Genomic DNA, 8,421 nt, shown 5'->3' on the forward strand with positions numbered 1-8,421 from the left:
GTGGGGACGACCCGGGGGAAAGGAAAATTGGGTAGTATCAAAATAGAGGTGCGGGGGGGGGAGAGTGTACGGAGGGATTAAAGAGGGGCACCGAGGCGGGCCTGGCCAAGAATGATCCAGGCGGCGGAAGGCGACAGACCGGGTGGCAAGCAACGTAGACAGAGGGGGGAGGGCCACCGGAATACGAGGAATACGAAGAGAGAACCATCTTCGGGGCAACATGAGTTGCTTGCAGGAGAACCTTCTCGGTTTAATCATGGTATGATCAGAAAACAGGAAAAAAAAATGCAAAGGGGAAATAAATGAGGCGAAAAGGGGCGGAGCCGATTGAGGGAAAGAAATAGACAATGTCTCAAACAAGGTAAGATGCAGAAGGCATTGTCGAAATCGGGGGGGGGAGGCCGAGGCACCGGACGGGGAGGACCAAGAGGGGCGCGCGGGGGCGGGACGAGGAGGGGAAGAGGAAGGGGGAAAAAGGGGAAGTGCGGGAGACCCCACCCAGAAGGGGGCAAGGCCGGAGGCCAAAGGAGCGGGGGTGGCGGAATGGCGCAAGAAAACAGCCGGGGGGCGCGAGGGGGGCGAGGAGGAGGAAGGGGGAAGGGGGGGGGGGGGGGAAAAGAAGAAAAAGGGGAATGTGGAGGGGGACAGGCAAAGAAGAAAAAAGGGGAAGGGGGGGTAGGAGTTATATGGAATAAAACAAAGGGGGGGTACCGGTGCGACAGGGGCATGCGGGAAATAAGGAAAAGCGCGCGGGAGGGGGCTCCCAGGGGGAGCCACGAGAGGTTCGCGGAAAGGAGGTAGCTGGTGGGGTGGAGCGCGTCTAAGTGCAGGGGGACAAATTGCAGAAGAAAGGCCAGAGACGGGGACGCCAGGGGGGCGAGGAAAAAAAGGAGGGATAACGGGACCGAATAGACGGGGGACCGAGCGGAAGGTAAGTAAGATGTGCCTAAAAAAGAAGACAAAAACAGGAAAGGTGTGAGGCGAACTAGGATGCTGAGTGGGGGGGACGCAGGAAGCGGTGGGGGGGGGGGGGGGGCAATGCGGGCGAGGGGGGGGGGGGGGAGAACGGGCAAAAAACAGAAAAAACGACTAAGTAAGGAGGCGAAATAAAAGTAAAGGTAGGGGGGAGAGTAGAACGCGGTGCGGGCGGACCACAGGGACTCGGAGAGGATGTCTTGGAAAAACCGACGGTCATCGTGACGAAGTGGAAGGAATAACAGGCAAGGGGGAAAGGGGCGGCAAGAACGGATCGCAGGAAGGATAGGAGGCAGGCGGCAAGGAGGGCCAGCCACGCAGGGAAGCAGAAACCCAGAAAACATTTTACGCATAAATACCTAACCGCATTGACCATACACAAGTTGCTCGTACTGCGCAAGCAAAATCTTATTTATTCTAGTGCGTCATCATAGTGATAGCAAATGCTAACACATTTTGCGCGCAATCTCATCTCATTATAAGCATGCAAAATGAGCATATTCAACAAGCATATTGCACGCACTATTACATCACAGGCATATTTTTGGCAACTTCATATCCATTTGCACGTGATTTGCTGGTGTATCAAATAATACATAAGCTAATCATTTGCGTGAAATATGTATGTCTAAACATATCCTCCATGCAAAACTCAGGCAAATATCGTACACAATTTATGTGCATAAAATGCGCAAATTTTTCACGCAAAATTTATCTTAGAAGTCTAGAAAACATTATGCAACGATTTCATAATTAGATCGTTGCAATACCAGCTGATATTTTAATCATTGTAAGACCACAGAAACAAAAACACAATTTACAAGCACATTAATTATCCTATTCTCATTTTGTGTTAATCAATTTTAAATTGTCATTATTCAAATTTAAATTTTATATTTTTGTAATATACGTAAATTGAAAATTATGATTAATAAATAGCAACGTAGAAATTTGCGCTTATAAATTTTTGCTCCCTCAAATTTATTCTGCATTTGCACTGAGATTAAAATGTCAACGGATGGTTTACAATAATATTTTATTAATCTCAATTAATCTCTAATTCGTGTTTTTAAATTCTTTTTCTTTGTTTAACACTTTATTAAACGTTTTCTTTTAGAAAGGGATAAAACAAGTCATACGTCATATGTTAATCTCTTAATTTCTCACTGTACCCAATGTTTTACAATAAATTGTCCAACACACTAATAAGAAACGTTTCGACAGAAATGTTTATAAAGTCATAATTTCACAAATGTATTTTTACATCTTTACAAACAAAAAATTTATTTTTGAAAATGTATTTTTTTTCTTTAAACTACTTTTTTATTCTCTAAAAATTTTCATAAAATTTTGAATATTTTAAAATAATATTATGTTCAAAATATGTAAAAATTTACATTTAAAAGATATATTTAAATATAATTTAACATTTTCAAAAATATTTTATGTAAAAAATTGTGCAAATGGAAATTTGCACATATTGTTTCCTCATCATATTATATCGCTAATTAGTATGATTCTTCAATTATGGCTTCTTCATAGAGGACGCTTAACTTGCACATTGCTTGATTACCATTTAATTTTTTCTATGAGAAGATTCTAATTAAGAAATTATTCTAATTAGTGAAATAATATGGTGCAAAAGCAATATGCAAATTTCCATTTACAAATGTTTTTTAATTTTATGTACAATTAATTTTATGCTTGACTTACATGCAATTAAGTTAAATTAGTCAGTCAGTTAATTAATCAATCTCTCTCTTCTTATCAATGTTGTATTTAAAAAATTTTGAAATTAATTGGATAAAGATGAGATAAAAATATGTAAATTTATCTTAGATAAAATAAAGATAATTTTGTATTAAATGCAATTTCCATTTACACATTCCTTTATTTTATGTGCAAAGCTTGACTTACATGCAATTAAATCAAATCAGTCAGTCAGTCGATTAATCAATTTCTCTCTTATTATCAGTGTTATGCTTTTAATTTTAAAATTAGCTAGATGAAGATGAGATGAAAATATGTGTATGTAAATTTATCTTATTGTTAGATAAGATATAGAATTGATTTTGTTTTAAATATACCTATATGAAACATGAAATTATACGACGATTTATCAAAACAACTTTCAGAAAATATTATTTTTAAAACCGTTTATGTAAACATAATTATAAAAAAAGTAAATTATAAAAGGAATATAAAAATAGATCTATACTTTTATTTCTAAATTTTTATCGTTTAGTGCTTAAGTTCTACTAATTAAGTATATTTTCATGGCTATGACTCTAAATCAAGTTATCTGTGAACATTATTCTAAATAATTTTGCGAAGATAATACTTTTTTCATCCAAAATGCAGATAAATATATATAATATACATATTTTTATGAGATCTATATAAAGAAAAGATGACGCCAAAATTTTATCTACATGGTTATCTATATATTTTTAATCTTTGATTACTTACCACGACATTAATTACGCAGTTGCAAAAATTATTTTATATTTTTATGATAAATATCCTGAAGTATCGGTGATAGATCGATAAATGTATATCAATAGATTTATCTCGCGACCGTAATCACACAACTTGGCAGACCGGTATACGTCAATGAAATACAGAAGTGTCTTAACAAATACGTCAGTTGAAGCGTGATTCTAGATGAAAGTATAGTAGAGTCGTGAATAATGGTAATTGAGTCTAAACAAAAAATAAGCACATGTGTACAAAGTTCAATTTCAAGCATTCTCACGTTTAATCGACGGACAATAGTGCTGATCGGAAATTCGATCAAAGTTATAATTCTGTTTGGTATTGCAATCACAACATTTTTATCCCTCTAATGTAATTATATATATTATTATTCAACCTTATATTTTTTTTTATAGTTTATAGGGTCGAATTTTGAAACCTCAAATTTCAAACTTATTTTTATGCCAAATAGTGATATAATGAGACATTAATTTTAGAGAAATTTCAAGATGAGCATATTAGGTACGGTTTCTTAGGTATGAAGAAATGAAAGTGATAATTTCTCATAAAAATGACTAAAAATCATCACTTTCCCTCTTGTATTTCCGTAACCGTGTCTATGCTCATCTTGAAATTTTATTGAAATTTAAAGTCCTATATATATATATATATATATATATATATATTTGTTTCAGGTTTAATCTATGTATGAAATCATTTATCGTGATGTTTATCATAATAATCTCTAAAAACTCACCTTTAAAAAAAGGTAAAAAAAGGCGACCAGTTAAGGGCACGCCATTAACAAAAATTATCCATTGCAAACCCATGTAGAATCCTATAAAAAATTAATCATTGCAAACCCATGTAGAATCCTAGGCAAAATTAACCATTGCAAACTCATGTAGAATTGTATTAAAAATGATCCATTGCAAACTTATGTAGAATCCTACATTGCAAACCCATGTACAATAGAATTGTATGAAAAATTATCGATTATAAATTCATGTACAATCGTAACAAAAGTAATGAAATAAAAAAAAAATTGCGCCAAGTGAAAGTAGAAACTTGTACCAGTGGAAAATTAAAGTTGCAGACATATATAGAGTCGTATAATTAATCAGTAAAAATTTAAATTTGCAAATGTAGAATCGTACCATAAAAAAACTTATCTTTTAAAAAAAAAGATAAACAAGATGCCAAGTCCATGCGCCATGTGAAAAAGAAATAAAAAAATTTTAGTTAAAAAAACTGGGCGCGCTGCTAAGTTTCAAAATTACAATGCACCTTAAAGTAACATTAATTAATTTAAACACAAAACATATTTTAACTGTAATGAGTTTAAAAGTAACAATTTAATTTTAATATTGTTAGAATATTATTTAGCAGCGCTCCCAGTTTTTTTAACTAAAATTTTTTTATTTCTTTTTTACATGGCGCATGGACTTGGCATCTTGTTTATCTTTTTTTTTAAAAGATAAGTTTTTTTATGGTACAATTCTACATTTGCAAATTTAAATTTTTACTGATTCATTATACGACTCTATATATGTCTGCAACTTTAATTTTCCACTGGTACAAGTTTCTACTTTCACTTGGCGCAATTTTTTTTTTATTTCATTACTTTTGTTACGATTGTACATGAATTTATAATCGATAATTTTTCATACAATTCTATTGTACATGGGTTTGCAATGTAGGATTCTACATAAGTTTGCAATGGATCATTTTTAATACAATTCTACATGAGTTTGCAATGGTTAAATTTGCCTAGGATTCTACATGGGTTTGCAATGATTAATTTTTTATAGGATTCTACATGGGTTTGCAATAGGATAGGATTCTACATGGGTTTGCAATGGATAATTTTTGTTAATGGCGTGCCCTTAACTGGTCGCCTTTTTTTACCTTTTTTTAAAGGTGAGTTTTTAGAGATTATATCATTCATTTTTGTATATTTTTATGACCGGAATAGAACAATTATTAAACATGTTTATCTAAACTTCTTTGCTTAAAATGATGTGTACAATCATATCCTAGAATCCTGATCATTCCTCCTAAAGCACCCTATTTATATAAATTTACCCATATGTGTGTGTGTGTGTGTGTGTGTACTAATGTCGAGCATTTTTTATACATTTTCTATTAAATTTAGATAAAAGTTGCAGGATTTCGAAAAAGAAAAAGTTGACACAGACTTTTTCCTAAACGGCGATTTTCAAGGTTATTTAAAGGTCACTTATATTTTCAAAATAGAATTACCTTAATTTTTCTCATATAAATCGATTCCTCGCAATATTTACTATAAAAAGTTGTAAAGGTATAATTTTTACATAATCTTACATAAACTTCGAAATATTACAAATATTTTATTCTATGAAATATTTCAGTTTATGTAAAATTATGTTAACTATCTTTTAAATTATTCACTTTTAGCCATCTTACCCTTACAACCTTTTATAGTGAATATTGCAACAAATTGGTTTATATATATAATATATATATAACATCAGTTATTATTAATTGATGTTTACATTTATTTTTAGACTTACTAGAGCTCAAATGCTCCACATTTTTTGCAAAAACTGTTTATTCTACAGATTTCAAATATGCTTTTAAATGATGATTGAATATTTCCTTTTTTTAATTATTTTTATTATTATTTTTCAATCTCAATCAACTTTTATAACTTTATGCCAGCACGATACAAATACATGTGTCTTTATTTTTTTTATTATTTTCATTATTATTTTTCAATCTCAATCAACTTCTATAACCTTATGCCAGCAGGATACAAATACATGTATGTCTTTATTATTGTATCAACTCTTGTCTTTTCCATGTAACCATGTCTTCATAGTTTGAATTATCCCTTCATCTTCTCAATCTTTCGCAGAGATTTAATTAATTAAATACACTTCACACGAAATAAAGTTTGCTGGAAGATATACAGCAAACGATAACTGTAAAAACATGATTACGTGGAAAGAACAAGAGTTGGTACAGTAAAGGCAAGTAAGTAAGTACATGTAATGTATCGTATTGGCATAACGCTATATCCGCGGAGCAGATAATGTGGCTGTAGAGGTAGTCTGCAGTGCAGCTAATGTGGACGTAGATGTTGATTGAGATAATTGTCTAATATAAAATAGAATTTAAAAATTTAGTTTAAAAAGCTGTTGCATATATAAATAAAGTTTATTTTTTCTAAATTTGGAATATGTTTAATTAATTAATTTTTTAAGTTTATGTTTAATAAATTTTTTAAGTCTGTATTCAATAATTTTATTCATTTGATAAATACATGTATGTCTTTATTTTGATATGTTTAATATAATTAGAAATTCATTATTAATTAGATATGTAAACTATAAATTCATATATAATATTTGAAAATATATGTGAATATTTAAATTTTTATCTTCTCCTTCCTCTCCTTCAATCTCTTTAATATCAATATGTGTATGTGTGTACACGCGCGCACATTTGTACGTATTTATTTAATTATTGGATAGTTGAGAGTACTTAATTGATAAAAAATTATGACAATAATAATCCTTGTTTTTTTTCTTATTATTTACTCAGATTTTTTTGTCTATCTTATAAGATAAACACTTTAGAGATTGAATATTTCAAGTAAACTAATTGTAAGTAAATTTCACATTAATGCATATAGATGTTTAATCATGAATGTACTGAATAAGTACACAAGACGAACAGTGAGTGAGTGAGTGAGAATGAGAGAGTGTGTGTGTGTGTGCGTGTGTGTGTGAGAAAGAGAGAGAGAGAGAGAGAGAGAGAGAGGGAGAGAGAGAGAGGGGGGGTGGGGGGGAAGAGAGAGAGAGAGAGAGAGGAAGGAGACGAGAGAGAGTCTCTCTCTATCTGCTCCTCCGTCTCTCGTCTCTTCTCTCTCTCGTCTTGCTCTCTCTCTCTCTCTCTCTCTCTCTCTCCTCTCTCTCCTCTCTCTCTCTCCTCTCTCTCTCTCTCTCTCTCTCTCTCTCTCTCTCTCTCTCTCTCTCTCTCTGCTCTCTCTCTCTCTCTCTCTCTCTCTCTCTTTATTCCCCCACTACCCCCCGCACGCTGCCGATATGGTGGAGCGCCACTATCGCCATCTGTTGTAAAACGTGCGAGATGGACAAAATTACCACTACATGCATCTTGCATGTGTTGTGTACGTGTGATATATGTGTGCGCATGTGTTGTATACGTGTGAATACGTGTAGCACGATACTACTATGTATGCGTGGTCGATGATGATAATGATGATGATAATGATGATAATGATGATGATAATGATGACGGGGACGTTTCTTAATAGAAATTTTTCATATTTTGACTTTGCATTTATATATCTCTGCTTACAAATCACGTAGAGCAGAAATAAAGACACTTTTATTATATAATTCGAACTCAATCTATCGATTAAGTCTAGTATAAACTCGATTGCTTCAGCCATTATTGAGGATTCGATATATTATAAAGACTCAAATGTCCGACTCGCGTTAAGATACACGGTGTCTCCGCTACGCCCTTAACTGGTCGCGAGACACTACCGTGTCTCTTGATGGGCATAAACTGAATTATGTTTATAATATTTTTTTTATTACTGATGAATCATTATTAAATAATTATTATGTTATAGTTAGTGTTTTGTTAGATACTGTGGAGTGTTTTTGCATGTTCATCATATTTGTATAAAAAAAGAAGATTAAATTGATGTTATTGAAACGAGTCGGATACAAAACGTATGCAACATCGACTTGAATATCACAACTGAGGAGACTATGCAGGAAAAATCGAATTCTTGTGGAGAAGAAAACTGTTACGCGAAAGATTCGACCAAAGAGATTGCAATCTAATATTGCGCTATGTAAAATATGTTTTATCTCAGTTTATGAACAAATGATTAATTGCAATGTAATATACCAGATAATACAAACGCACGCTTTGCGCTCGCCATTATGCGTTTTA

This window comes from Nylanderia fulva, unplaced genomic scaffold, assembly GCF_048542155.1.
Source record: "Nylanderia fulva isolate GAGA-0341 unplaced genomic scaffold, ASM4854215v1 Scaffold87, whole genome shotgun sequence".
Taxonomy (NCBI): Eukaryota; Metazoa; Arthropoda; class Insecta; order Hymenoptera; family Formicidae; genus Nylanderia; species Nylanderia fulva.